At 43.6% G+C, this 6,414-nt stretch overlaps 1 long non-coding RNA gene across 1 annotated transcript in view; it reads right to left on the bottom strand.

Moving 5' to 3' along the window:
* Nucleotides 1-3,038: 3,038 nt before the first annotated feature.
* The window catches only part of LOC103606381, a 73,975-nt gene continuing 70,599 nt past the window's right edge, over nucleotides 3,039-6,414 (bottom strand). The window contains exon 3 of the long non-coding RNA XR_551882.1: nucleotides 3,039-3,298. This is a non-coding gene — a long non-coding RNA (uncharacterized LOC103606381). The remainder of the gene's footprint in view (nucleotides 3,299-6,414) is intronic.

Raw genomic sequence — 6,414 nt, 5'->3', positions numbered from 1 at the left:
CCTCGGCGGGAGCGCCGCCGCGCTTCCCAAGCGGCACACTGTAGCAGTGCGCCACCGAGCCGGCCCTTGATTCCCCCTTTAAATAGCTGGGCAAGCCATGCAGACGGTGCTCTCTGGGCAAGGGGTGCCTCCAAGCAATATGGGATAAGTGTTGAGGAACTTGGGTGATGAGAGTAGAAAGTCACCTCCCCAGACAAACTCATCTGGAGAGGACCAAGTTTGAGAAGTATTCACGGACACCACTTTATCAAAGATACATGCCTAGGAATTTGGTTTTCCTAACTCAGTGATATCATTGTGGTATGCTAAGAGGACTGGCTATGAAACTTCTAAATACCACTATTTAGGCCATTAACACGGTTTTGTCACTGTGAGCTTTTCAAGGATACGGACTGTGTGGTTGTCATCTCTACATCCCCAATGCATAATAAAGTTCCTGGTAGGTAAGATATGTGAAATGCATAAAACACATGTCCTAGATTTTCTAGGCCAGTACCTCTTTAAATAGTCCACTGCTTATGTACACTAATTTGGGTTCAGAAACATTGATCACCAGAGAGGTAGGTCTAAATGTGGCTAATGGGAATTTCTGGGAATTCTCAAGAGATATTTCTCAACAGTGTTGCTATATTCGTCATTTTTTATAGTCTTTAATCTTTCTCAATCATTTTTTTGTCCCAGTAAATATAGAATCAGACAGAAATGAGGAATCCCCTGGCAGTGAGAGTAGCAAGAATTTTATAGAATCCAAAACTGGATCCTGAGCTTCATATTTCAGTGAATTCAGAAGTTTTTATTCCATAACACCTTTTTCAACAGGCTTTTATTGAAGTCTTACTAAGTGCTAGGCTTGTCCTCAGTGCTAGAAATATAAAAATCAATAAGATAGAACTCACAGACATGAAAATAGATAAATTACAACACAAGTTGAGTAGTGTTTGTATCGCATATGATGTCTTTGGTTGCAAGTAACAGAAAAGAAACAGTGGCTGAAAAAATAGAAATTTTTAATCATCTCATAAATCATGAAAGTCTAAAAGAAGATGGTTCCAGGTTGGGCCCACAGTTCAATGATATCATCAAAGACTCCATGTTCTCTTTCCTTTGTCCTTGGGCTTATTGCCTCATGGTCACAAAGTGGTTGCCGTAGCTCCAAGTACCATGTTCTCCCATGATTGTCTTCAAGTCAAGGAGGAAGAAATTTGCTGTTTCTCTTTGTACAAGGAAACAAAAATCTTCTGAGAAGAGCTGCCCCTTTCATCTCATTGGTCAGAACTGGGTCACTTGCCCACTCCCAAATCAATCATGGCAAAAGGGGAATATGGGATTGGCACAATTGGTGTAAGCCAATTATGCTTCATTCTCCCAGGCTGGGGGAAAGGTTCTCTCTTCCTTGAGTGTGTTGCCACACCCTAGAAAATGAAAATGCTATGGTCTAAAGAAGAAGATAAAGAGTAGAGGATAAATCAATCAACAGTGCTTGCCATAGGGTTAAGCAGAGTTGTGTGAGTCGATCTACCTTATTTTCTTAATTGGATACTATGTCTTCAGCTCCACATCTCTTCCCTAGAATAAGGCTACCAAGAAAACGCTACCAAGGCTACTAGAAAACGCTAGCCTTTCCCTGACACTTCCCTGGCCTTGACTTCCTCAGTGCAGGGAGTAAACCAGCTGTCAAACTCAGCTTTGGCCCTATCTTTGAGCTGTAATAACCTTAAGCTTTCACAATTCCAACCAACTTTAAAACCCAGCTTGTTGATGTGAGTGGGAGTTTGGAATGCTGGAGGGGAAGGGTGAAAGTCAGGTCAACAAATGAGATTTGAAGCAATTTTCCTTTCTCAAACACAGGCTTACTTCAGGACTCTGAACTCAGATGGCCTCTCCTAGATGGGAAGGAGGGGGACACATTTGAGGAAGGCCCTGACAGCCAAGCCACAGGTGTAGCTGAATGTTGTTTCAAAGGAAGAACTAGTATATTTTTTTCTCAAGGAGCACTGGGTTCTACTCACATGATGTACATAAGAGAGAAATAAAGGGTGGTCTGAATCTGGGGAAAAAAATTAAGGAGGTGATGGGAAGAGAACTCTATGGAGATGGGACTTGGATCAGCACATCCACAGACACTAGTTGTACAGGGCCACAATCAATACATTACTACTATATATGATGCCATGTGATTGATATGACATGATGTTATATAATATGGTGCAATGTAATACAATAGATAACAATTCAATATAATGATAGCAATAACTAAAATTTATTGAGCATTCACTGTGTGATAAACATGATACAAAGTACTTTCCTTACATGATTATTCATAATCATACTTAAAGGTCAGTTCCATTATAATCCAGAGGCTGAGTGACATATACAAAGTCACTGTTAGCAGTGGATGCAGGACTCGGGACTGCAGAACCCTCTACAAGTCCCCTCTTCACCACTCTGTTGTTTTGCTTCCATTTGCCTCTTTCCTACCAGCATGTTCATGAATATAGTGGTGACAAGGCCAGGTGGAGACAACAGACAAGACACTGAGAGAATTGAAGGGCAAAATAGCTCATTGGGAACAAATGTTCAACTGGCTACAGAAGTGAAAAAAATAACACCAATAATTATTTTAAACGTGCAGAAAATAAAATAGTTAATTTAAAAGTTTCTTGTTTTACAAAGTTCAGGGGAGTGAAGACAGAAGAGGAAATGCTGCATTGGTAGGAATTATATAAACAAATGAACTGCTCTCTCCATTATGGAATTCATGAAAGTTATGCATGCATTGTCAAGGTGTCACAGTCCCCTGTGTTTTTCAGCAGTCATTCTCTAACCTAGATAGTTCAGCGATTTCCTCCTTCATTTACTCGTTACTTGCTCTATTCTTCCATTCATTTACTTAGTTGTTCATCACATGTACATTCAGTCTCTTTCATGTACTGGGAAACAAGAAGGATAATTGAGGGGCAAGAATAAAGAAATACTATTTACTCGTTACTTGCTCTATTCTTCCATTCATTTACTTAGTTGTTCATCACATGTACATCCAGTCTCTTTCATGTACTGGGAAACAAGAAGGATAATTGAGGGGCAAGAATAAAGAAATACTGTCTCCTGCTTTTAACGGGATGGAATTTACATGCTCACAAGGTAATGCTCCCCTTCAGATCCACATCTCTCCATCATCTCTGAATGGTCCTCTGCTGTGAACTGACCTCCGTTAGCCCTCTGGCATGCCACTGCTGTGCTGTAGCGAGTTGTCCATCCCTGTTTTAGGACTGGGAGTGGAGGTCCAGAAGGTGGGGGACTGTGGAAAACAGAGAACATTAGATGTGTTCCCTAACTGTCTGACTGGAGCAAATTCTGGTTCTGGGATCTCCTGGGAGATTCTGAGACATAAATATTCTGTAGGTTTTTGAAGACATCAAAGCTTCCAGCTTGGTCCCTTTAAGATTTCCCTCCCACCTACTGGGAGGCACTCAGCTAAGGGTAGGGTAGATGCCTGGGGCAATATTTATTCTCCAATCCCACTCAAGAACTAACCCCTGCAACTGAATGCCTGATAGCCACCCTCCTGGTTCTGGCCTTTTGACTTGACTCAGGGATCCTAAGAATGCCTCTCCTCTCCAGCATATTTCTCTGTATACTGAAGAACCAGTAATGAGCCCCATCTTGAAACAGCTCTAAAATTGTCCACACTTCTATATGGCCTTTCTTATGGCTCCTATTACACAAAGCCCCAAAGGACTGAGGCCCCCCAAGCCATCCCATCTTTAGGAGGTGTTCCTGGTCACTAACAATGGCCTGTGTCAAAAATGGCTCCCTGTAGTAAAGGTAAATGTCCTGAGTGGGTTTCTATGTCTGAGGCAGTTGGTCTCTGTAAGGGGTACCCAATTATGACAATGCTCCAGAAAGATGTACATGCATGTGATGGCACGGGACCCAGGAGAGATCTCACAAGCACTGCCACCAAAGCCGGGACATTTGTTCCTGCCCATGTGTATGTCCAGATTGCCTCCTCTGTGAAATAAATAGTTCAGACTAGCTGAGGCTTCAGGTCCTATTGAGCTTGAGCAATCTATGACTTTTTGAGAACCGTACGTGTTATCTGCTTTTGCAGTTCACACTGAGAACCAGACTGCAGAGATTTGGTGCACGCTGATGTTTGCTCAAGTGGTGAGTTCAGTTTCCATGGAACACATCTACTGAGAGTAAAAGCCCTGGGGTCTCTGGGCTTCTGGAGTGCAAGGGCTAGATAGCACTCTCTGCCCAGTCCTGGAGGAGACACAGAAGCAAAGGACACTTTGACCTCTGTGGGAGCTGGTCAGTCCCCTTGGCAGAGAGGACAGCCTGGAGAGGGCAGCCACATCCAGGAGTGCTGAGGCCTGGGCGGAGTGCCCCAGGGGCCCACAGGCTGAAGCACCTATGAATGGGGAGAGGGGAACAGGCAGTCCCAGCGGGGATATTTGGAATCCAAAAGTCCTATTTGATCTTAGAAATTTGGAAGCCTGTGGGACTCGGAAATGCTAACGCCAGAGGCCGTGCAGTGTAGTGGAAAGAGAACTGGCTTTGGAATCAGCCATTCCGGCTTGAGTCCCGGCTCTGCCCTGCCGAGCTACGTGACTAGGAGCAGGTCTCCCTGCCCTGCTGAGTGTGGGTTTTTCTTGTCTGTCCAATGAGGAGCATTAGGTCTTCCTGATGACCTCATAGGGCTGGTTTTTCTTGGTTACTTTTCCTGCACATAGTGTACAAACCCCCTGGTGATGCTTTAGTCATCGTCTAACAATATTAGGGCAGGATAATGATAAAATTAGTATTAATTTTTGTGATGAATATAACATTAATCATTATTGCTACCAGCTGTTGAGCTCTTATTATGTACCCGACACCCTGTTAAAGACTTTAGAAACATTAGTTCATTGCACCAGGTCACATGGTCAGTAAATCTTATGGCAGGACTCAACCCGGACATCCCTGACTCCAGAGCCAAGGTCTCAGCCCCATGCGTGCTTTACTCCTCAGGACCAAACAACCAGCTTTCTTCAAGTCCTGGCTTGCAGAGAATGAGATCGGGATGTACTGGTCTGTCTACTCACATATTAATAAACAAATAATTGATCAATCCAATCCTTCGGAACAACCAAACACAGTAACTTTGGAAAATCACATGTTAAAAGACACTTATGGAGCAGAGTTACATAAACAAATGTACAGAAAAAATGTGATTCTATTTTCACTAATAGTTCACCAACATTGCTTATTACCTTTGTACAACTTTTTCTTTTCTTTTCTTAGGGTTGTGCCAAATAGGCATCTGTCCCAGCCCCCCAAAAATTTTTTTTAACTGAACACCTGCTCTGTGCCAAATCCCTGTGAAATGCTCAGATTCAATGATGAGTGATATGTTTCTGCCCTAAAGAATCAGTCAAATAAGTGATTCTGATAGACAAACAATTACAGGAGAGTATGAAAGTCCTATGATGGGGGTGTGTTTTTTTTAACTGAACACCTGCTCTGTGCCAAATCCCTGTGAAATGCTCAGATTCAATGATGAGTGATATGTTTCTGCCCTAAAGAATCAGTCACATAAGTGATTCTGATAGACAAACAATTACAGGAGAGTATGAAAGTCCTATGATGGGGGTGTGAACAGGATTCTAAGGACAGACAGAAAATGAAAAGTGAATCCAGTCTGAGAGTGTTCAGAGAAACCTTGCCAGAAAGGGTGACAGCTAAGTTAAGCGGGAGTCAAACTGCTGGAAGGGAGGGGACAGGGGCCTGGAGGGGAGAAGAGAAAGGACAGGAAGTGGGAGTATCTTATGCAATGGCCAAGAGGCAAGAGAGGTGTGACCCACTCAGGGAGCAAAAGAAGTTCATAATGGATGAGTACAGAGTCTGAGGACAAGGGAGGTGAGAGTTGAAACAGAGGTCGTACCTTGTAGGGCCATGTATGTCCTGCAAAGGAATTTGGACTGTATTGTAATCACGCTGAGAACTGATTGGAGGGGCTCAAGAATAATCTGACTTGTGTGTTATAAAGATGACTCTGGCCACAGCGTGGAGAATGAATTTGTGAGGGGCAAGTGAGGGGGCCGGCTAGCAGAATATAGGGCTGGCTAGAGAGTGTTTGGAGTCATCCAGTCAAAAGATGAGAATGGCTCTGCCTGGGGTACTGGCAGTGGGACTGGCGAGAAGTAGCTGCTGTGATAAATGATTGGCAGGTGAGGCACCGAGGTTTGGCAATGGATGGAAGATGGGGCGAGGGACGGCATGGTGTCAGGGGTGCTGTGCCTGCCAGTCCCCTCAGTCCCTGAGAAGAAGGCTGATCTGTTTTGTTCCAGGTTCTTTCCCAGTTCATATGGAACAGCTCTGTATCCCATTATTTTTAAATCCATCAACCCATGTTTTTTGACATCCCTCTTC

This window comes from Galeopterus variegatus, unplaced genomic scaffold, assembly GCF_000696425.1.
Source record: "Galeopterus variegatus unplaced genomic scaffold, G_variegatus-3.0.2 Scaffold6536, whole genome shotgun sequence".
In the NCBI taxonomy this organism is placed as follows: domain Eukaryota; kingdom Metazoa; phylum Chordata; class Mammalia; order Dermoptera; family Cynocephalidae; genus Galeopterus; species Galeopterus variegatus.
The sequence above is the reverse complement of the archived record's forward strand: the minus strand, read 5'-3'. Positions and strand labels throughout refer to the sequence as shown.